This window comes from Triticum urartu, chromosome 6A (assembly GCF_056163025.1).
Source record: "Triticum urartu cultivar PI428250 chromosome 6A, HENAU_Tu73, whole genome shotgun sequence".
In the NCBI taxonomy this organism is placed as follows: Eukaryota; Viridiplantae; Streptophyta; class Magnoliopsida; order Poales; family Poaceae; genus Triticum; species Triticum urartu.
Window position 1 is genome coordinate 371119672 of NC_141878.1, and position 24729 is coordinate 371144400.

The window sequence follows — 24729 nt, forward strand, 5'->3', positions numbered from 1 at the left end:
GTCTTGCGCTTGGTTTCTTCAAGAATAGCAACGGGATGCTCATGGTAAGACAAATCTTCTTGAAGATCAATCTCTTCAAAGTTGATAGTGCGCTTAGGAGTTTTGAAGCACTTGTAAAGCTGTGACACGTGAAACACATCGTGCCCATTTGCGAAGTTGGACGGAAGCTCAAGTTGATAGGCGAGGTCGCCTCCTTTGACAATGATCTTCAAAGGACCCACGTATCTAGGGGCAATCTTCCCTTTGATACCGAAGCATCAAGTACCTTTCATTGGAGACACGCGGAGGTAGACATGGTCGCCGATCTCGAAAGCCAAGTCACGGTGCTTGCTATCATAGTAACTCTTCTGGCGCGATTGCGTGGCTTTGAGATTTTCACGGATGACTTTACACATTTCTTCAGCTTCCGTGAGAGGTTGGCGTTCACCAATCTTTGACCAATTGAGAGGAGTACGACACTTTCTGCCATATAGAATTTTGAATGGGGCCTTGCCCGAACTTGCTTAGAAGCTGTTGTTGTTGGAGAAATCGACATATGGAAGACAATCTTCCCACTTCATACCGAAAGAGATGACACAAGCCCTGAGCATGTCTTCGAGGATTTGATTGACTCGCTCGACTTGCCCACTTGTTTGAGGATGGAAAATTGTGCTAAAGCGAATGTTGGTGCCCATGGCTTCTAGAAGGAGTCCCAGACCTTAAAAGTGAAAATGCTTTCGTGGTCTGAGGATATCAATTGCGGAATACCGTGCAAGGAAATAATTCTGGAGGTGTATAGCTCTTCCAACTGAGTTGCCGTGATAGATTCTTTGATTGTAAGGAAATGAGCCACTTTTGTAAGCTTGTGAGTGACAATGAAAATAGCATCATTCCCACGCTTGGACTTAGGAAATACAGTAACGAAGTCCATCTCGATATGGTCAAACTTCCATTCTGGAATAGCAAAGAGGTTGGAGGAGACCAGTTGGTCGTTGGTGTTCTGCTTTCACCCTTAGGCAGACATCACATTCGTTCATGAATTAAGCGATCTCACACTTCATTCGAGTCCACCAATACAACTTCTTGAGGTCATGGTACATCTTTGAACTGCTAGGATGAATGGATAGAAGATAATTGTGCGCTTCGTTCATTATGACCTTCCTTAGATCACCTTTAGGAACCACAATCCGGTACTCAAAGAATAAAGTGTCTTTGTCATCAATGCGATAGCACTTGTATTTGGATGGGCCCTTGGCAATACCACGTTTCGCCTTCTTCACCATGGTATCAAGGATTTGTGCCTCACGAATTTGATCTTCCAAAGTAGGAGTGACTTGAAGGTTGGCAAGAAAACTTTGAGGAACAACTTGGAGGTTGAGTTTGTGGAAAGCTTCACAAAGATCCGGTTTGAATGGCTTGAGAATTAAGCTGTTGCAATAAGCCTTCCTGATCAAAGCATATGCAATCACATTGGCCTTGCATGGAGTATATTCAATACTTGGGTTGTATGCTTGAATCATTTCGACCCAACGAGTTTTCCTGAGGTTGAGGTTGGGTTGAGTGAAGATATACTTGAGGCTCTTGTGATCTGTGAAAATGTCCACTTTCCTTCCCAACAAGAGATGTCTCCATGTTATTAATGCATGGACAACTGCCGCCAACTCAAGATCGTGAGTGGGGTAGTTCCTATTGTTGGGATTCAACTAACGAGAGGTATAAGCCACAACTTTATTATCTTGCATTAACACAGCGCCGAGACCTTGCAATGAGGCATCACAAAAAACTTTGAATGGCTTGGATTCATCAGGAGGAGTTAAGACAGGAGCTGATACGAACTTCTCTTTGAGGGTGTTGAAGGCAACGTCACACTCAGGAGTCCAGCACATACTTGACATGCTTCTGGAGGAGGTTGGAAAGAGGCTTTGCAATCTTTGAGAAATTCTCAATGAATCTTCGGCAATAGCTTGCAAGTCCAAGAAAACTACGGAGCTGCTTGACATTCTAAGGAGGTTCCTAGTTCACAATTGCAAAAACCTTCTCCGAATTAATGGCAATGCCTTTGGCGGAGATGATATGACCAAAATAAACAACTTCATGAAGCCAAAACTCACATTTTGAAAACTTCGCATAGAATTGATACTCTCTGAGCTTGTCGAGCACCAATCTCAAATGCTTGGCATGATCCTTCTTATTCTTGGAGAAGACCAAGATATCATCGAGATACACCAGGACGAGTTCAGTTGTGTAAGGGTTGAAGATGAAGTTCATCATGCGAGAGAACGTTGGAGGAGCATTGACAAGGCTGAAAGACATGACAGTATATTCATAAGAACCATAGCTTGTTCTGAATGCTGTCTTGGAAATATCTTGTTCACGAATGTGAATGTGATGATAACCCATACAGAGGTCAAGCTTGGAGAATACTTTAGCACCTTTAAGTTGCTCGAATAGCTCATTGATGTTGGGAAGTGGATACTTGTTCTCTATTGTCTTCTTGTTCAATGGATGGTAGTCGACACAAAGTCGGTCTGTGCCATCCTTCTTCCGGACAAAAAGAACACCACAACCACATGGAGATGAACTTGGTCTGATCAAACCCAGACGCTCTTATTCATCGAGTTGTTTCTTCAATTCCTTCAACTCCTTTGGTCCAAGATTGTAAGGACGCTTACAAACGGGCTCCGTACCAGGCTCAAGATCGATAACGAATTCAACTGGCCGGTGAGGAGGCATTCGCGGAAGCTCTTCTAGAAAGACGTCTTGGTACTCACAAACGACTAGAACCTGAAAGATTGCATCCAACTCGCCCTTCTCATTGAGAGAAAACAGTTGAATGGTTTCATCAGAGTGGCATAGATGATCACATCATCACAAGAGTGTCGCAATTGAATTTCCCTGGCAGCACAATCAAGCTGAGCCTTGTGCTTAGAAAGCCAGTCCATCCCGAGAATTAGATCAATATCCGAGTCACCAAGAACAATTGGAGAAGACAGAAATTTATAGTTGCCCATCTTGATAGAAACATCAGGAGCTATGAAACTAGAGCTCAAACGTTTACCCACAGAAATGACAGCCATGGGTTTACCCAAATGTGAACAAGTGAATTCATGCTTGGCAAAAAAGGTCTTGACATGAAACAATGTGATGCAGCAGAATCAAATAAGACTTTTGCAGGAATATCATTAACTGGAAGATTACCCGTGATCACTTATGAAGAATCCTCTGCTTGAGCTACATTCATCATGTTCACCTTAGCATGCTTGGGATTATGCTTGACCACTGCATTGCTTGAAGATCTCATAGGAGGAGGAGGCGGAAGGCGCCTTTGGTTGAAGCACTTGTTCGCATAGTGACCTTTCTGCTGACACTTGTTGCAAGTCACCTCTGAGAGCGGATGATGATAAGGAGCACTTGACCTTGGAGCTTGAGTCTGAGACTTGTTCTGATAGCCTGGGTTGGGTGGGTGGGAAGCTCCATGGCCACCTTTGTTCTTCTGCTGGTAGGGCTGACGAAATGGATGAGGAGGAAGCCAGAGCTTTTGTTGCTTAGCTGCCACTTGTGAGGAAGAAGAAGACTAAAGTGCATCCCTGATTCTCTTCTTAGAAGCCTCACACTTGAGGTGATCTCCTTCTTGCTTGAGGGCCATGTTATAGAATTGATCAAACTTAGTAGGCTCAAGAAGCACGAGCGCTAACTGCAGATCTTCTCTGAGGCCACCTATGAAGTGATAGATCATGCTCTTTTCATCGGGAACATCCCGCCTTGCGAAGCGAGCAAGTTTCTGAAATTGGATGTTGTATTGGTACATGGACATGCGTCCTTGCTTGAGATTGCGGAACTCCTCACACTTACTCTCAGCAACACTTGTTGGAATATGATGAGCTTTGAAGTCTCGGCAGAAATCATCCCAGGTAATCACACGACCTCCTCTGGAATCTTTGTATTGTTGATTCCAATCAGCAGCTTGGTACTTGAGTTGAAACGAAGCAAACTTGACATAGTCCTCGGGCCTGACATTGCTACATTCACAATGCTTGTTGATGTCCATGAGCCAATCATCAACGTCCATGGCCTCGGCACACTAGCTGAAAGACTTCAGCTGATTTGCATGGAACTGGTTGAGGTAGCAAACTGAGGCTGATTGTTGAAATTCCCTTGGCCTTGATTTCCTTGGTTACCTTGGCCTTGGTTGCGCTCTTGCAAGAGTTGCAAAAGCATCTAGGCATTGGCGTTGGTGGCTGCCATGACAGCTTTCCATGCCTCCGAAGGTGGAGGTGGTGGCGGAGGGTTCACCTGACTCCCTTCATTGTGTTCCGGATTCAGACACGTTGGAGGAGCCATCCTGAAGAGGGTGACATCCACTAGAATTATAATAGACATATGGACAAGTTGAATCAACAAATAGAAATTGCAACATATAGTCTTCACAATAAACATCCAAACAAGGATTGAACCAATGAATTCCCAAAGTTAGCATCACACATCCATTAAGTTGAGAAGCCACTTAGATAAAGGTTGATTAATGAAACAACAAGGTACGATTAGGAACAAATAAGTGGTAAGTATTACCCAATCACAAACCAAATATCTGCGGGAATAAATACTAGAGCTGCTTGAATTCCCACCTATAAACTCCAGAAACTTTCTGTTTATGCAATCTGGTGTTGGGGATATAGGGAGGCACAATATATATCACACAACTAACAAGCCCTACGCTCCAACTATATCCATCCGTCAACACATAACCAAGAAACCTTCGGAAATCATGTACCTCAACCTTCGAAAAACATCCGTTATATGAATTATGGCAATACTCCCAAACTCCCGCCCCGGTACTTGGTGGCGTCGAGGTTATCTCACCAACAACTGCATAAAAGAGATTTTCAATGTCGGCGAACTCAGGTATTCCAGAACTGCAACGATAAAATTGTGACGACAACACCTCGGAGCTCAACTCCCCGGGACACTGCCACAACCCCTAAATGTCAGGAGGCACCAAGAACAATGTTCTCATCACAAGAATATCAGAATGATTCCAAGATACCCGTGTGATCCTAAAAAAATTCATGAAATTTGAGGAGAGGAAAGTCAAAACATCTACGTGAGGAGGCCTCACTAGAGCGACGAAGCGACTGAGGAGTAAAAAGAATCCTACTCTCGGATATATATAATCCTAAGACTCAATTTTTTTTGTTCTAGACTCAACAACGTCAGTGATTCAATCAAGCAGGGGCCTCCTAAGTCAGGGATGGCTCTGATTACCAACTTGTAACACCCACGATGCAGCTATAGCTCCAACGTTTCGAGGCACAACTTAGAGATATAACCGCATAGTGGTTTTGTCGCAAGAGGGGTCATCTTCACGAACATCCCATGTAATGAATAAGACAGGGATAAATAGAGTTGGCTTACACTCGCCACATCACACAATACATAAATAATTCATACATCATCCAAAATATACTCATAGACCGACTACGGTCAAATCCACATGAAAAGGAAGATAAACCACAAAAGCTAGATCCCTGATCACCCCAACTGGGCTCCACTACTGATCATCAGGAAACGACACATAGTAATGACCAAGGTCCTTGTCGAACTCCCACTTAAGTTCGATATCATCACCTGCACTGGTATCATCGGCACCTGCAACTATTTTGGAAGTATCCATGAGTCAGGAGGACTCAGCAATCTCACACCTGCGAGATCAAGACTATTTAAGCTCATGGGTAGGATATGGTAATGAGGAGGAGCTGCAGCAAGCTCTAAGTGGTGGCTAACATATGCCAATAAGAGTAAGATGAGAAGCTATGCAACGGTCATGAATCTAGAAGTGATTAAGAAGTGATCCTGAAACTACTTACGTTCAAACATAACACAAACCGTGTTCACTTCCCGGACTCCGCCGAAAAAGACCATCACGGCTACACACACGGTTGATTCATTTTAGTTACATCAAGTGTCAAGTTCTCTACAACCGGATACTAACAAATTCCCATCTACCACATAACCGCGGGCATGGCTCTCGAAAGTTTGTACCTTGCAGGGGTGTCCCAACTTAGCCCATCACAAGCTCTCACGATCAACGAAGGATATTCCTTCTCCCGAAAAGACCCGATCAGTCTCGGAATCCCGGTTACAAGACATTTCGACAATGGTAAAACAAGACCAGCAAAGTCACCCTACTGTGCCGACAAATCCCGATAGGATCTGCACATATCTCATTCTACGAGTAAAACCAACCCTCAAGTTTCCCCGAGGTGGCCCCGCAGGTTGCCCAGTTCGCACCAACACTCAAAGGAGCACCGGCCAGGGGGGGGGGTTAAAATAAAGATGACCCTCGAGTCTGCAGAACCCAAGGGAAAGTTATAGGTTGTTAGGAAAAAGTAAAACCAAGGTTGGGCCTTGCTGGAGGATTTTTATTCAAAGCGAACTGTCAAGGGGGTCCCATAACCCCAACCGCGTAAGGAACGCAAAATCAAGGAACATAACACCGGTATGACAGAAACTAGGGCGGCAAGAGTGGAACAAAACACCACGCAAAAAGCTGAGCCTTCCACCCTTTACCAAGTATATAGATGCATTAATTAGATAAGAGATAATGTGATATCCCAACATATCCATGCTCCGACATGGAACAAACTTCACTTCACCTGCAACTAACAACGCTAAAAGAGGGCCTGAGCAAAAGCTGTAACTTAGCCATACAACGGTTTTCTAGGAAGGTGGGTTAGACGCTTGACATGGCAATATGGGAGGCATGATATAACAAGTGGTAGGTAGCGCGATATAGCGATAGAATGAACAACTAGCAAGCAAAGATAGAAGTGATATCGAGGGTATGGTCATCTTGCCTGCAAAGTTCTCTGAGTTGTTGAAAGCTTTATCCTCATTAGCATACTCAACAAGTTCGTTGTTCACATACTCATCTCCCGGCTCTACCCAAAGCAAGAATGGTTCCAGACTTGGAAGAAAAAAACAGAGCATGGCAGGAAGAGATTCATGATAGCAACTTTGCAAGCTCATGCCACTCGCTACAAAGCATTTCATGGCATGACAAGGTAACCAACATGAAGTAGACTTATTCAATAACATAAACATGGCAAGATCAAGTTCATAGGGTGCATGCATCACTAGCACAACACATGGCAATATTGATTATCATGTTAACAATCTGCCAGGAATAATATTTAGCAAAATTAGAGCAAGCAAATGACATGCTAGATTACTCTATAATTGCAACCAGAGGCATGCATGGATAGAGCAATACCACATCTACAAAACATTCTTACTAAACTATCTCAAAATGTGCATGGATCTCATGGTAGAAACAATTTTACATGGCATCAAAATGTAACAGGAAAAGGACTTAGCAAAAACACGAAGTGTCTGAAATCAGCAACATTATGAAACCTACTTTTCATGCTTGTTCTAGTCACCAAATAGATCACAAAAATACAAGGCTTGCACCTCTGCAACGATGGCATGATGGAGCTCATAATACATGTATACATCATGCTCATAGGATGCACACACAAAATGCAACGAAAAAGACAAATCATCAAGTTCTGTTAACAGACAGCAGTTAACATCATATAGCATTTCTTGCAACGATGATAATGGCATCAATATGGACAGTAACATGCATGCAAATGCCACTAACGTGAAGCGCATCACAAGACGAACATTTGGACATATCATATGCCTGAATCGGAGCTACGAGCATGGATTTATGGCATGATGAACAAGGCACCAAAATTACACATATTCGGGACTTAGACGAAAATCAACCTCGCAAGAAGCTCGACGAGGAGGTCCCGGGACGGAGCTGTACGGCGGGGTCGTTTGGTTAGAGGGTCGGGACGGTTCCGGGACGAGGCGGTCCCGACAGCGGACGGAGGCCGACAAGGTCGCAGGAGGTCAGCGGGAGATCTCTGGCGATGGGGATCGGCGATCACCGGCAGGAGCCCTCCAGATCCGGACCGGAGGAGGTCCCAGCGAGGTCGCAGGACGCCGGCGGCGAGCGGCGCGCTCCAAGGGAGCGAGGTGAAGCGTCAGCGGCGAAGACCCACGGCGGCGGACGAAGGTCGCGGCGGGCGGCTGAAGCTGTGCGGTGGCGGCGCGGTGCTGGTGAGGCGGCGGGGCGAAGGCACCATCCACGGGTGCGGAGGCGCGCGGGCCGGACGGGCCTGCCCTGGGCCCGGCGGGCCGCTGTGGCGGTGGAGAGGCACGGGGACAGGTGGTGGCTGCTCCCTGGTTGGAGGCGGCAGCGCGGAGCGTCCAGCGGTGGTCGGGCATGTCCGGTGGTGGCGGGGGAGGATTTTAGGGTTTGGACTGCGAAAATTTTGGGGAGGGGCACATATTTATAGGTAGAGGGAGGTAGAAGAGTCCAAATGAGGTACAGGTTTTGCCCACACGATTGTGATCCAACGACGGAGAGCATGGAGGGGGTTTAAATGTGTTACTGACTGTTTTGGAGGGGTGTTGGGCTGCAACACTAAAGAGGCTTTTGCAGTTATGCGGTTAACCGTTGGGGCATCAAATAACCTCCAAATGGAAAGAAATTTGACAGGCGGCCTACCGGTTATGTACCAAGGCCACTTGAAAAATCTCGACCCATTCCGAGAACGTTTTTCTCCAGCTCTCGAAACGAGGTTAGAAGGGTGCAACTGGTACATGAGAGAGCGTCGGATTGCGAAAGGGGCAACAGAGAAAATGACCGGATGCATGAGACGAACATGAATGCAAATGAGATGCACATGATGACCTGAGATGAAAAGCATCACATGAACAAAATGCAAAATGAAATACAAAACCCAACCACGGAGGGAATATCATATCACAAAGTCAAAAATGGCAAGATTCGGAGTTACAAATATGGAAAGTTACATCCGAGATGTTACATGGGGAGGGCCTATGAGACGACACCTCGGCATCATCCGCCTTAGGCATCGGGGAGGCTAATGGAGGTGACCCGCTCTCCATCATCTCTGGTGGCAGATCCTCTAAGGACGAAGATAGTGGGGGAAGATCACGGGCCGAACTAAAAGATAGAACTTAGAGTTATCATCACAATTTATTGATTGAATAAGTGTGAAAAATCCCGGAGCACTTATGAGTTGGCTTTGGGCTTAGTCCGGCAACGATGCGTCGGGATGACCTCGGCGTCTGACTCTGAGTCCTCGGGGAGGGTAATTTTGTTACTCTTGGACGCTTCGGCTTCCAAGTCTTCGAAGGTCGCTCTCTTTATACCCTTGTGGGGAGGATCTTCTTCTTCCTCCTCCTCCTCGTCGTTGTCATCACCCTCGTGAGAGGACTAGGCATCAGCACCTCGGGACATTTGCGTTTGAAGTGGTCTCCCCTCTTTTCTTCTTCTTGTCCTTCTTAGCTGGAGCCTGGTATGGCGCCGGGACCAGCATCCTCATTAGAAGGTGGTTGGCTGGGTCTTCGGGGAGCGGAGCCGGACACCAGATCTGCTCTGCCTTCTTAATCTAGACCTGTAAGGGGATGGATTACTTAGCACCTCTCCCTCAGGTTGTTGAAGCCTGTTGGTGTTCGGACTTTTTAGAATTTACCTCGGAGGAAGGATGGTTGCAGTCGAGGCCGGTGTCGTCTAAGGACCTTGGCCACGATTTCTGCTTTTTAAAAAGCAGCTTCCAAATCCGCTTATGTGTTGTGCCGTAGAACCGTTGTAGGGTCTGCGGCCTTTCCGGATTGAACTCCCACATCTTGAGGGGCCTCCTCTGGAAGGGAAGTGCTCGGTGGATTAGCATCACTTGGACTATGTCAGCAAGGGTAACGACCTTTGCTACCATGCTCTTGACGTGTTTCTACAGCCGCAACACCTCAGGGACCGACCCCCAGTCCAGACTCTTGTTGGTCTAGGATGTAAGCCCCGGCGGGGGTTCGGATCTAAAGGCTGGTGCGGCCGCCCACTTGGAGCCGCAGGGTTATGTAATACAGAACTATTCCTGGTGCCATATTTTGATAGTCTCCACAAAAACTCCCTTTGGCCAATTGACTTTGGGAAGCTTGCTCAGCATGGCGCCACCACAGTCCGTGTGTTGCCCATCGACCACCTTCGGTTTCACATTAAAAATCTTGAGCCATAAGCCAAAGTGTGGAGGGACACGGAGGAAGGCTTCACACACGATGGTAAACGCCGAGATGTGAAGGAATGAATTTGGGGCCAGATCGTGAAAATCCAACCCGTATTAGAACATGAAACCCCTTACAAAGGGGTGAAGGGCGAATCCAAGTCCACAGAGGAAGTGGGGGATAAACACCACCCTTTCACCAGGCTCCGGAGTGGGGATGACCTACGCCGGATCGGGAAGCCTGTGCTTGATTTCCGTGGTCAAATACCGCACTTCCCGTAGCTCCTTGATGTTTTCCTCCGTGACGGAGGAGGACACCCACTTGACTTGAGAGCCGGCCATGGTCGGAGGAGTTATCAAGGAGAGAAAATCTTGGAGTTTTGGGCATTGGAGCTCGGGGATGGAGACGCAGAGAGAATGAGGCATGGGGTGGAAGATATGGGTTCTATCCACTTATATGACTGCGAATATCAAGCGTCCCCCTCCCTCGAGCCTTAAAACTCGCATGTTCCCAAGGGGTCACGCGAACCGCACGGTTAGGTTACCAAAACTCGTATTGATGAGAATCCCGTAATAAGGGGGCACATTCTCTGCTTTGACAAGACGTGTCATTGGAGGTTGCGTCTCGAAGCACGAAACGGGAGGCCAAAAACGGTTCAAAGTAATAAAACGGTTGGATGTAACATCTCGTCTGTGAAATCATCAGAAGACATAATTTATCTGTATTTTACCTTTATGTTCGAGGATTGTGACTATTGTACAGAGCCGGATATAGTGTTGGTGGTCAACTACTTTCAAGTGTTCGGTGGAGGAACCCTCCTTGCAATGCCGAAGATAATCTACGCAACGTACACATCGTCATTGAAGACTGGCTCAGGGCCTACTGAGGGAGTCCAGGATTACGGGGTCCTCAGGTGTCCGGGCTATATGATATGGGCCAGACTAATGGGCCATGGAGATACAAGATGGATGACTTTCCTCGTGTCCAGATGGGACTCTCCTTGGCGTGGACGGCAAGCTTAGCGTGCAGATATGAAGATTCTATCGGCGTTCTGGGAACGGGGGTCCCCAGACTTGCCTGCCTGCGGCCTGCGGCGTGGCTCAAGCGGGGGACCAGCGCGGCCCATCTTCATCAGATCAAGATCAAGACCCTCGCGAGGGGCCAAGCCTCGCGGGGGCGGACGACAGGAAGCTTCCTCAGAGGCAGCCTCATCAGGGTGGCATGAAGGAGGTCACCATGGAGCCCAAGACGGCGTCATCACCAGTACTTTTGGCAGCCGAAGACCACCTTTGGTCAAGATAACTTGTACTACATGTTCCCCTTCAAAATGGTCAATTGTTGGCGCCTTTCCCGCTCATTATTTGGGGAGAGGCCTAGGGCCTCTATAAATAGAGCTAGCCACCACAGAGGGGGGGGGACATCTGGAAATCTGGTAGAACCCTAGCAGAGAGAAAGGGAGAGGCGACTGAACTCACCCTAGCAGTTCATCGCACCAGCTCAAGAACACCTCTCGCGAAGCTGTTCTTCCTTTGTACTGATCCCCATCAGCCCCTGAGGCAATCCACCACACCACACACTAGAGTAGGGTATTACACCACAACGGTGGCCCGAACTAGTATAAACCTCGTGTCTCTTGTGTTGTTCATCATTTTCATCTTAGTTCGCATGAGAGGATCAGACGTAGATCGGTAGGGGAGAGATCTCCGCGCTCACCCTAGTGTTCGAACCTCAGGGGTCTGCCGGAACCCGAAATCCGACATTTGGCGCGCCAGGTAGGGGTGCGCCGGAGTCCTCCCTCCTGACGACCCACTCTCCCCCGAAATCACATCCCGCCCTCATGGCGGACAACGCGCCTCCCGCTCCAGCAACGGATGCCAACACTGGGGCCAGGGGGCTCTGGGCCTTGGCCCCCGCCTTGCGCCAAGTGCAGTGGCCGCGCGAGTTCAGGCCCGAGATGCCGCCACGCTACGATGGCGCGACGGACCCGATGATTTTCCTGCTGGCGTACGAGGAGGCCGTCCTCGGAGCCGGGGCGACAATCAGGTGATGGCCAACTGGTTACCCATGGCCCACACTGGCACCCCGCGCGCGTGGCTCCTCCACCTGCCGACAGCCTCTGTCACCTCCTGGGAGGAGCTGCACGACCTCTTCCTCGCCCGTTTCGCTGCACCAGCGCCGCCCGTCGTCGCAGCTCTCCTGGGTGGCTCCTAGGCACCACCCTCGAGTCATCACGTCAAGTCGTTCGCCCGCCGGATCAACACCGCCTCCAAGCGCCAAGAAGCCCCCTAGGGCTGGGTGGCGCCCAAGGCCGATCTAACCTTTGACTCGGAGGACCACCCCTTCCACCTCACTGGTTAGGGCGCACTCCTGATGTTGTGCACCCCCACCATCTACCAGGTGTCCGTCACCAGGACCCTCATTGACGGTGGTGCTGGCCTCAACATGCTCTCGGTGGAGGCCTTCAGCCTACTCCACGTGCCGCTGGAGCGGCTCCAACCCAGCAGGCCTTTCTCGGGCGTCGGAGCCAGTTCCACCGCCTCCTTGGGACAGATCCGCCTCCCAGTGACCTTCGGCACCTGCGACAACTTCCGCACGGAGCTGATCAACTTCGACATCGCCCCCATCGGCCTCCCCTACAACGCCATCCTCGGCTATCCGGCCTTGGCTCGGTTCATGGCAGCAACTCACCTGGCGTACAACCTCATGAAGATGCCCGGGAGCAGCCGCGTCCTCCCCGTGTCAGGAGACACAAGGGATGCGCTGCAGGTGCTCCGGCTTGTTTTCAGGGCGGCTACGGTGGCACAGCCCACTAGCACTGACGCCCTTGAGCCCAAGGGGGCTGCGCCGGCTAAAAAGAAGCAGCTATTCACCCAAGACAAGGCGGAAACCAAGCAGGTAACAGTCGACGAGGACGGGTCCACTGGCGCCACCTTCACCATAGGGGCCAACCTCGAGCCCGAGCAGGAGTAGGCCCTGATGAGGTTCCTGCGTGCGAACAAGAAGGTGTTCGCGTGGAAACCAGATCAGTTAGCAGGGGTCCCAAGGGAAGTGATTGAGCATCACCTCAATGTGTGCCCCAATGTACGCCCCGTGAAGCAGAAGGCAAGGCGGCAGTCTACTGAGAAACAAGCTTCCATCGTTCAAGAGACCCGGAAACTAGAGGCGGCAGGGGTTATCCACGAGGTCCGCTACCCCGATTGGCTGGCTAATCCTGTTGTCATGCCAAAAAAGGGGGGAAAGAGCGCATGTGCATCGACTTCACCAACCTCAACAAGGCCTGCCCGCAGGATCCATTTCCGCTCTCCCGCATCGACCAGATAGTGGACTCCACCGCAGAGTTTGACCTAGTGTGCTTCCTGGATGCCTTCTCGGGCTATCACCAGATCAAGATGGCGGTAGAAGACGTGGAGAAGACGGCTTTCCTAACCCCGTGTGGAGTGTACTGCTATACGTGCATGTCGTTTGGGCTGCGCAACACATGCGTGACCTTTCAGCGGCAGATGCACATCGCCTTAGGCCGGCAGCTCGGGAGGAACGCTGAAGCTTACGTCAATGACATTGTGGTGAAGTCCCGTGAGGCAAGAACCCTGATACAGGACCTGGAAGAAACCTTTGCCAGCCTAAACAAAGTGGACCTACGGCTCAACCTGGAGAAGTGCGTATTTGGAGTCCCCTCGGGCAAGCTCCTGGGTTTCCTCGTATCCCACAGGGGCATCGAGGCCAACCCGGAGAAGGTCAAGGCAGTCGAAGATATGAGCCCGCCGAGGACCCTCAGAGAAATGCAGAAGCTCATCGGGCGTGTGACCGCGTTGGGGCACTTCATCTCCAAGCTGGGGGAACGAGCCCTACCCTTCTTCAAGCTAATGAAGAAAAAGGGCCCCTTCGAATGGACTGAAGAGGCCGACAAGGCATTCCAAGACCTCAAGAGGTACCTTACCAGTCCGCCAGTGATGGTAGCTCCGCGTCCTCGGGAGCCCCTGGTGCTCTACCTTGTGGCCACCCCTACTCCGCCAGCGCAGCCCTGGTGGCGGTCAGGGAGGAGCGTTGTGCCAAGGCCGCATCGACCATCTGAACTGAAGCAAACCAGAGCCAGGAGGGCCCCGCGAAGGCCGCAACCACAGCCGGGAAGGAACAGCCGCAGCAGGAGAACGCACCCGGAGAAGGAGAGGCCTCTTCTGGTGACCAAGCCCCAGGAGCTCTGTCGTCTCAAGAGACGCCTCGACCTCTGGAGGACGCAAGCTGCCCCAACACCCTCAACCTCGTCGAGCATCCCGTGTACTTCGTCAGCACGGTGCTACGGGACGCAAGGGCGCGGTATCCCATGCCTCAAAAACTCCTCCTCGCGCTACTAGTGGCCTCGCGCAAGCTGCGCCACTACTTCCAAGGACATCCCATCAAGGTCGTCTCAGCATACCCCTTGGAAAGAGTGCTCAGGAGCCCCAACTCAGCTGGAAGGGTCGCCGAATGGAACATTGAGCTACATGCATTTCAGCTAGAATTCAGCATGACCAGAGTTACCAAGGGAGCCGCACTTGCAGATTTCGTGGCAGAATGGGCAGAAGTGCCGGGTCTCGAGGCAGGCGAAGACCGATCACTTTCCCCGGGAAGTGAAGCACCGGACAGCTGTGTCATGTACTTCAGTGGGGCGTTCTCCCGACACGGTGCAGGAGCTGGCGCAGTGCTTGTGTCCCCTACCCAGGACAAACTCTATTACGCCGTGCAACTCTGCTTCCAGCGCGGAGAGAAGGTCTCCAACAACATAGCAGAGTATGAAGGCCTGATAGCAGGCTTGAAAGCCGCGATCGCCTTAGGGGTAAAGCGCCTCACCATCAAGGGAGATTCACAGCTCCTCGTCAACTTCTCCAACAAGATATACGAGCCGAAGGACGAGCACATGGAAGCTTACCTCGCTGAAGTCCGCAGGATGGAGAAACATTTCTGGGGGCTGCAGCTGCAGCATGTGCCTCGCGGCACCAATCAAGAGGCTGACGACATTGCCAAGAGGGCGTCTAGGCGGCTGCCGCAGGAACCTGGCGTCTTCGAGGAGCGGCTCTTCAAGCCCTCGGCTGCGCCGTCGCTGTCGGGCACGGCGCAACCAAGGGAGGGGCCTCCTCAGCCGCCTGCCTCGGGAGCTCCTGTCTGTGGCCCGGCCTCAGGGGCACGCCTGCTCCTGGCGTTGGAGCCTCAAGAGGGATGTTGGATCCCAGAGCTCAAGGACTACCTGATGCAAGGGATTCTGCCGGAGAACGAGGAGGAGGCGGAGCGTGTGGCACGGCAGGCCATGGCTTATTGCATCCAGGATGGCGAGCTCTATAGGAAGCGGCCAAATGACGTGTCCCTACGTTGCATTTCCAGGGAGCAAGGAAAGGAACTGCTGGCGGACATACACAGTGGAGACTGCGGGCACCACTCGTCGTCACGAACCCTCGTCGGCAAGGCATTCCTCAGCGGGTTCTACTGGCCCACAGCACTCAACGACGCCGTTGAGCTGGTGAAGGCTTGCGAGGCCTGCCAGTTTCACGCTAAACACATCCATCAGCCTGCGGGGGGTCTACAGACCATACCCCTCTCATGGCCGTTCGTAGTTTGGGGGTTGGACATTCTGGGCCCGTTCCCTCGGGCGCCAGGGGGCTATCGCTACCTCTACATCGCTGTGGACAAGTTCACCAAGTGGGCCGAGGTGGAAGCTGTCGCACAATCCCGGCAAGCTCGGCAGTCAAGTTCATCAAGGGCCTCGTGAGCCGGTTTGGGGTGCCTAACCGCATCATCACTGACAACGGTTTGCAATTCACCAGTAATCTCTTCAAAACGTACTGTGCTAACCTTGGAATGCAGATATGCTACGCTTCAGTAGCACACCCCCGGAGCAATGGCCAGGCTAAACGAGCCAACGCGGAGGTCCTGAGGGGCCTCAAGGCCAGGACCTTCAAGAAGAAGCTGGAGGCCTGTGGCAGGGGCTGGCACGACGAGCTCCAGTCCGTGCTATTGTCAATCCGCACGACAGCGACCAAGCCGACTGGGGAGACCCCGTTCTTCCTCGTCTATGGAGCGGAGGTTGTTCTCCCTCACGAGGTCAGACGTCGCTCCGCATGGGTCCTGGCATTCGACGAGGCTCAGCAGGATGCCATGCGGGGGACGGACCTCGTGCTGGGGGAGGAACGCCGTCGGGAAGCCACACTGCGAGCGGCAAGGTATCAACAGGCGCTACGACGATACCACAGCCGCAACATCCGCCCCAGGACCCTTGAGGTAGGGGATCTCGTGCTCAGAACGGTTCTCTCCAGGGAGGGGCTGCACAAGCTCTCTCCCATGTGGGAGGGCCTGTTCAAGGTTGTTCATGTTTCCAGGCATGGCTCCGCGCGCTTGGAGACTCCGGAGGGAGTACCCATCCAGAACGCATGGAAAAGGCCCGGTGCCTGTGAAGAAGGCAAATGCCTGTGAAGCCGCTGCGTTTTGGAAAAGGCCCGGTGCCTGTGAAGAAGGCGAATGCCTGTGAAGCTGCCGCATTTCGAGAAAGGCCCGGTGCATGTGAAGAAGGCCAATGCCTGTGAAGCTCGCCGCCCGTGACACTCTCACGTAATAATGAGTGGGGCTGTACACGCCCCGGAGCCTCCGGAGTGCCGCCCTCGGGCCTCGGGGCTCCCGCCCATGCCCAGTGGCAGCACTTAGCTCCGCGGTGGTGAGAAGACGTCGAATACTAGAATATGTGCCGGACACGGCTTTCGCATTTGCTTTCTGCAGTTGGCTTGTTTATTCCCATTTGAAGTTTTTATTGGAGTTGCTGACGTTCCTGGCTTGTGACTCTTTGTCTTTCTCGCTCGCTCGCCTCGTTTTCTCTCATGAAGTCTCGCGAGGGAGGTTCGCGGGCGCCCTCGCGAGTGTTTTCTGCCCCAATCGTTTGGAGCTTTCCTATCCGAGTCCTCCGCAGGAGCACCCCTCCCAGTCCTTGCCCCACGGGCATCGCGACACGAGCACAGGACCTGGGCCGATCGCCCCCACAACTAAGACCATAAGTTATCCCTCCTACTGATCCTTGCAGGGCATGAAGTGCACGAGGAGGCCACGGCCTCGGGAGGCCAGGACCGCGCCAAGCCCCACCGAGCTAAAATAGTTCCCGCACATGGGAGCGTGGCGCAAAAACACGGCGCAGAAATAGCGGAAACAACGCGATGGTTAAATAGCAGCAGTTCTAATACGCCCCCGCGGGGCCCTACATTACTTACTATTTTTGCACAGGGTAAGAAAGAAAACAAAATGGGCACGATTCGTCCTGCGCCAACCCACAGCGAAGGCTCGAGCTGCTCCTGGGGCTCAGGCGGATCCCTCCTCTCGCTTCACCGGGGCGCGACGGCGGGCTGACCCGCTACCTTCACCCAAGCGGGCACGACGGCGAGGAGGCTGGTCGCGGCCCCTGCTGGAGGAGCTGCTGCCTGAGTGGGGGTTGCCGAAGCTCAGCGAACCCCGAGCACCGCCGCCTGTACGCCAGTCGCCATCTTCATCCTGGTCAGAGCCAGGGCTGGGCAGGCGGCCGCGGTCATCGTCTTCAGGGCAACACCCGGCACGGCGACCGTCTTCCCCGAACACCCTCACGTAGAGAGTGGCGTCGCCATCAAACTTGAAGTACAGGGTGCACCACCGGATCAGGCCACACGCGTGGGCGAACATTTGCCAGCCGCGTGTCAGAGCCCCATTCCCAGAAATGGAGACTTCCAGTGACACCCAGGAGGCCCTGCTGCAGCATCCGTCTGCCTGGAGCCAGAAGCCGCAACGGGCGCTGGCCGGCAGTTCATCTACGAAGAAACGGGGGAGCTGGAGCCTGGTGCTGGATGGGTCTGCCGACCACACGACGAACTCCGGCAGCACCTCCGCGAAGCGAAAGCGTGGCCTAGGGGGGGCGCACCCCGACGGCGTGCCCCCCGTCGGCAACCGGGCGCTCACCACCGCGCCGGGAGCCGCCTCCATGGCCACGGGACGCCACCACGGGGACCGTGGTATACTTGCGAGGGTGGCCTCGGCTGCGCTTGGCCGGGGGGGAGTCAGGCCCAGCCTGAGGGGCCTTTCCTTTCTCTGCGGCCGAGAATCTCTTTGGAGCCATGGGAGCAGCGAGTAATCGAGAAGAAGGAAAGGAGCAGCAAGAAGGGATGGGCCGAAGGGGTTCGCCCAGCCCCATACTTATGGCCGGAGGAGGCCAACCGCCGTGCACCACGATCGCAGGTAATTATCAACGGTTTCTCTACATGCAGGGACTTATCAAGTCGTGTGGTCGCCGAGGCATCGTGGGGAAGCGCAGTCGCCCACGTCCAATCAATCGCCACACGACGCCCAAGGCCGCAGGCTGTTAGGGCCCGCGGCGCTTCGCGCTTGCCCTTTCACTTTCCTGCTAGGCCAAGCCCGGGCGCGCCTTGGGCCCGGGGGCTACTGTCGGTGTTTTGGGAACGGGGGTCCCCAGACTTGCCTGCCTGCGGCCTGCAGCGTGGCTCAAGCGGGGGCCCAGCGCGGCCCATCTTCATCAGCTCAAGCTCAAGACCCTCGCGAGGGGCCAAGCCTCGCGGGGCGAACGACAGGAAGCTTCCTCAGAGGCAGCCTCATCAGGCAGGCTCGCGAGGAGGCGGAGAGATCAAGGCAGGGGTACCTCGCGAGGAACTCGTGATGCAAGCCATGAAGATCGAGACCAGGTGGGCACTAGGTGGGCGCCGGCCTACGTAGTGTCCTTGTTTCCCCTTTGGTGCAAAGGGGGCAAGCATAGGCCAAGGCATCAGGCAAAGGTTGCCATTCTGGTGCAACGAGACCAAGACCAGCAGGGTGGCATGATGGAGGTCACCGTTGAGCCCAAGACGGCGTCATCACCAGTACTTTTAGCAGCCGAAGACCACCTTTGGTCAAGATAACTTGTACTACATGTTCCCCTTCAAAATGGCCAATTGTTGGCGCCCTTCCCGCTCATTATTTGGGGAGAGGCCCAGGGCTTCTATAAATAGAGCTAGCCACCACAGAGGGGGGGGGGACATCTGGAAATCTGGTAGAGCCCTAGAAGAGAGAGAGAGAGGGAGAGGCGACTGAACTCACCCTAGAAGTTCATCGCACCAGCTCAAGAACACCTCTCGCAAGGCTGTTCTTCCTTTGTACTGATCCCCATCAGCCCCTGAGGCAAATCCACCACACCACACACTGGAGTAGGGTATTACACCACAACGGTGGCCGGAACCAGTATAAACCTCATGTCTCTTGTGTTGTTCATCATTTTCTTCTTAGTTCGCACGAGAGGATCAGACGTAGATCGGTAGGGGGGAGATCTCCGCGCGCATCCTAGTGTTCGAACCTCAAGGGTCTGCCGGAACCCGAAATCCGACAGATTCCTTTCTTTGTATACTAACCCTATACAAACCCTAGCCCCCTCCGATGTCTATATAAACCGAAGGGTTTAGTCCGTAGAGGCGAACACAGTCATAATCATACAGACTAGACATCTAGGGTTTAGCCATTATGATCTCGTCATAGATCAACTCTTGTAACCCCTATATTCATCAAAGTCAATCAAGTAGGACGTAGGGTATTACCTCCATCAAGAGGGCCTGAACCTGGGTAAACATCGTGTCCCCTGTCTCCTGTTACCATCGATCCTTAGACACACAGGTCGGGACCACCTACCCGAGATCTGCCGGTTTTGACACCGACAGGGAGCTCTTTCCCCTTCTCTCTGGGTGGCGCTGGAGTGCCGCCGAGGGAACCATCATCGCGGTGATCGTCTTCATCAACGTCACCATATTCATCGACATCTCTATTCAGCAGTCCACTCTCCCACAACACGTTGTAATCCCGTACTTGAACATGGTGTTTTGATGGTGTGATTTTATAATCCAATGATATATCATCACTATTGTTTCTGAGTGGATTATTGTTGTATTTATGGATTAATTGGTGAATTGCTATTTTTGGTTTGGGTTTCTTATGGTTCTGTTATTGTACATGATGCTCATCAGATGAGCTTGCACGTGGATCACACCATAGTGTTAGTTGTATGTTGATAGGACTGTGCATATGAAGGCAGGAGTTGAAAGCTCGTCGCCTCGGCGAAGCATGGACATTGATACATACGGGATTGAAGGGCGACAAATATATCTTAATGAACTTGTTTGTATTTGCAGATGCTTGGTAATAGTTCCAATCATAAGGGCATAAAATTCTAAGGGATGACATGCTAGCAGAGGCCTCTCCCACATATAAATTTACAATGATGATCAGTTTAGTAAGTTAGTTGATTGCCTATGGACAATTCCACACACCATACCACCACTGTTCCAAACTTGCTATTTTTATTATATTGTACTATTACTTAGACAACACCTAACTTTTATGTTTATGTTCTTTGTTATCTTGCAAACATATCCTTTTATACCCGCAATGTAGTTTTATTTCTTGTTTCTAGATAAAGCAAACGATCGATGTACGTAAGTTTGTATCAGTGGCAGATAGGACCTGAGAGAATACGGATCTTACCTTTAACTCCTTGTGGGTTCGACACTCCATACTTACCACCTCCATCATTGGAAAGTGCTATGACCAGGGCCGGTCCTGATATTTTGGGGGCCCGGGGCGGAAAAAAATTTGGGGCCCTTAATATAAACATTATAGATAATGAATACAAGATTTATAAAGCCCTCACACTCATTCGGTGCCCCGGCACATGATATGATCTAACGCATTGTGCGAGCGTGATCCTCTCTAGAATATCTTGCTCAAATGATAAAAGCTATTTACAGGCGAATATCAGTGAAAAAATAGATAAGCAACTATGCTAGCGTCTACTCTGTCCAACCACTAAAATATTTGGAGTTACTTGAAGCTATAAGAATTTCTAGGATGTTTTAGCGTCCAGCATAGTGCCAGTCTCTGTCAAATATGAGCATGAGGGTAAAATCTCGATCGGCACTTCATGCATCAACACAAAGGGAAAACCCTTGGATCAAACGGAAACGAGGCATAACCAAAAGAAAATCCACCTCGGCGCTCACTACTAGCACCCACGTTGTACATGCCCTAATGAATAAATATACCTCCAAAATCAATATATATATGTGGTGAAAGTACTGTAAGAACACTGTGATTTGAGTTAAATGAAAGCGAAGAGGCCGCACACTTAAAAAAAATATGTGATGAATGAATAGTGCAAAGTACGCAATCTGTATGCGAAGGTAAATTACTTAATTAGCAATATACTTGTGTGGAGAATATGTAACTGCACTACGGAGCACCTGGGATAGATCGGCTTTGAATCGATCATCAGACGCTTGGCGCTCGACCGTGCAGTGATGTGGACTGGCATCTGACCCTGGCGGGAGGCGCTCCAGGATGTTCGCGTCCAGTGATCTAGGCCTTGGAATAGAGATCGCCTCTTTTTGTGGGAATAGAGATCACCTTGGCCTTGAGTAAGCCATCCGAAGAGTTTGGAAAGAAACATAATTAGTACTTCTCGTTGGGGAATAATAGGAATCAGCAAACTCGGGAATTAGGGATCAGAGGAATGTTGCGTTTGCCCGATCGAAGGAAGGTTGCCTCTTTTTTAGGAACGAACGTTGACTCTGCGTGATTGAAGCATTGCTGCATCCCTTGCCTACCTCTCTGGGCAATGGCCCATGGGCTACCTGTGCGTCTGGGGAGGGGCCCCTGGATTTTGGGGGCCCGGGGCGGCCGCCCCCCTGCCCCCCCTCAGGGCCGCCCCTGGCTATGACTATTGCTTGCACTTGGGGATTATCAAGCCCTGTTGACCCATAAGTATAGGGGATCCATCGTAGTCCTTTCGATAAGTAAGAGTGTCGAACCCAACGAGGAGCAGAAGGAAATGGCAAGTGGTTTTCAGCAAGGTAATTTCTGCGAGCACTGAAATTGTCGGTAACAACTAGTTTGATAGTAGGATAATTTGTAACGAGCAAGTAACGGTAAATAAAGTGCAGCAAGGTAGCCCAATCCTTTTTGTAGCAAAGGACAGGAAAATGATCTCTTATAATAAGCAAAGGTTCTTGAGGGCACAGGGGAATTTCATCTAGTCACATTCGATACCCTGTATCTATGCTTCTTTTTTGTATATTAGTTATTAGTGGAATTTCAGTGCATTGGGTTCTTTATTAGATCTAGATGGAATGAAAGAGTGGAATAGAATGAAAAAATCCCTTTCAGATGAAAAGGGAAGAATAGTATGAGATATATCTCACTTGGATAAAAAATTAAAAGCAAATTTCTCTTATCCTCATTTGTTCCTTCCATTAGATCATGTTTGTTTGATTCACGTTCGCTACTTTTATAAATTGATATGTGGGTGGACCGGTGCTTGGGTGTTGTTCTTACTTGAACAAGCATCCCACTTATGATTACCGCCCTCGCAAGCATCTGCAACTACGAAAGAAGAATTAAGATAACAATCTAACCATAGCATTAAATATATGGATCCAAATCAGCCCCTTACTAAATAGCGCATAACCTATCATCTAATAACTACTCCACAATGCATTCCCTTAGGCCCAAAGATGGTGAAGTGTCATGTAGTCGACGTTCACATAACACCACTAAGGGAATCACAACATACATATCTTCAAAATATCGAACAAATATCGAATTCACGTGATTACTTGCAACATGACTTCTCCCGTGGCCTCAAGAACAAGGGGGACTACTCACAAATAATACTCATGCTCAAGATACGACGGATATTAAATAGCATAATGGATCTAAACATATAATCTTCCACCAAATAAACCATCTTGCATCAACTACAAGATGTAATCAACACTACTGGTCACCCGCAGGTACCAATCTGAGGTTTTGGTACAAAGATTGAACACAAGAGATGAACTAGGGTTTGAGATGAGATGGTCTTGTTGAAGATGTTGATGAAGATTGGCCTCCCAAAGATTGATAGGGTTGTTGGTGATGACTATGGCTTTAATTTCCCCCTCCCAAAGGGAAGTTCCCCTGGCGTAATCGCTCTGTGGGAGGGCAAAAGTGCTCCTGCCCAAGTTCTACCTCTAGACGGCGGCGCCCCGTCCCGAAAGTCCTCTCCTTATTTTTTTTTCTAGGTCAAAATACCTTATAACATAAGATGGGCACCAGAGGTGGGCCTGGGCCCCACTACCAACCAGGGCACACTAGGGGGGCTAGCGTGAAGGAAATATGCCCTAGAGGCAATAATAAAGTTGTTATTTATATTTCCTTATATCATGATGAATTTTTATTATTCATGCTAGAATTGTATTAATCGGAAACTTACTACATGTGTGAATACATAGACAAACAGAGTGTCACTAGTATGCCTCTACTTGACTAGCTCGTTAATCAAAGATGGTTAACGTTTCCTAACCATGGACATGAGTTGTCATTTGATAAACGGGATCACAACATTAGAGAATGATGTGATTGACATGACCCATCCGTTAGCATAGCACTATGATCGTTTAGTATATTGTTATAGTTTTCTTCATAACTTATACATGTTTCTATGACTATGAGATTATGCAACTCCCGAATATCAGAGGAACACCTTGTCTGCTATCAAACATCACAACATAACTGGGTGATTATAAAGATGCTCTACAGGTGTCTTCAATGGTGTTTGTTGAGTTGGCATAGATTGAGATTAGGATTTGTCACTCCGATTGTCGGAGAGGTATCTCTGGGCCCTCTCGGTAATTCACATCACTATAAGCCTTGCAAGCAATGTGACTAATGAGTTAGTTGCGGGATGATGCATTATGGAACGAGTAAAGAGACTTGCCAGTAACGAGATTAAACTAGGTATGAGGATATAGACGATCGAATCTCGGGCGAGTAACATATCAATGACAAAGGGAACAATGTATATTGTTATGCGCTTTGACCGATAAAGATCTTCGTAGAATATTTAGGAGCCAATATGAGCATCCAGGTTCCGCAATTGTTTATTGACCGGAGATGTGTCTCGGTCATGTCTACATGGTTCTCGAACCCGTAGGGTCCGCACGCTTAACATTCGATGAAGATTTGTATTATGAGTTATGTGATTTGATGTACCGAAGGTTGTTCGGAGTCCCGGATGAGATCACAGATATGACGAGGAGTCTCGAAATGGCCGAGATGTAAAGATCAATATATTGGAAGGCTATATTTGGACATCGGAAAGGTTCCGAGTGATTCGGCTATTTTTCGGAGTACCGAAGAGTTACGAGAATTCGCCGGGGGAAGTAGTGGGCCTTAATGGGCCATGCGGGAAAGGAGATAAGGGCCTCAAGGGGTGGCCGCGCGCCCCCCATGGAATGTCTGAATTGGACTAGGGAGGGGGCGGCGCCCCCTGTCTTTCCTTCTCCCTCTCCTACTCCTTCCCTCTCTCCTCTCTTGGAAAAGGAAGGGGACTCCAACTAGGATTGGGAATCCTAGTTGGACTCCCCCTATAGGCGCGCCCCTCCTAGGCCGGCCTCCTCTTCCTCCCTCCTTTATATACGTGGGCAGGGGGGCACCCATAAACACACATGTTGATTTCTTAGCCGTGTGCGGTGCCCCCCCTCCATAGTTTTCCACCTCGGTCATATTGTCGTAGTGCTTAGGCGAAGCCCTGCATCGGTAACTTCATCATCACTGTCACCACGCCGTCGTGCTGACGAAACTCTCCCTCAGCCGTAGTTGGAT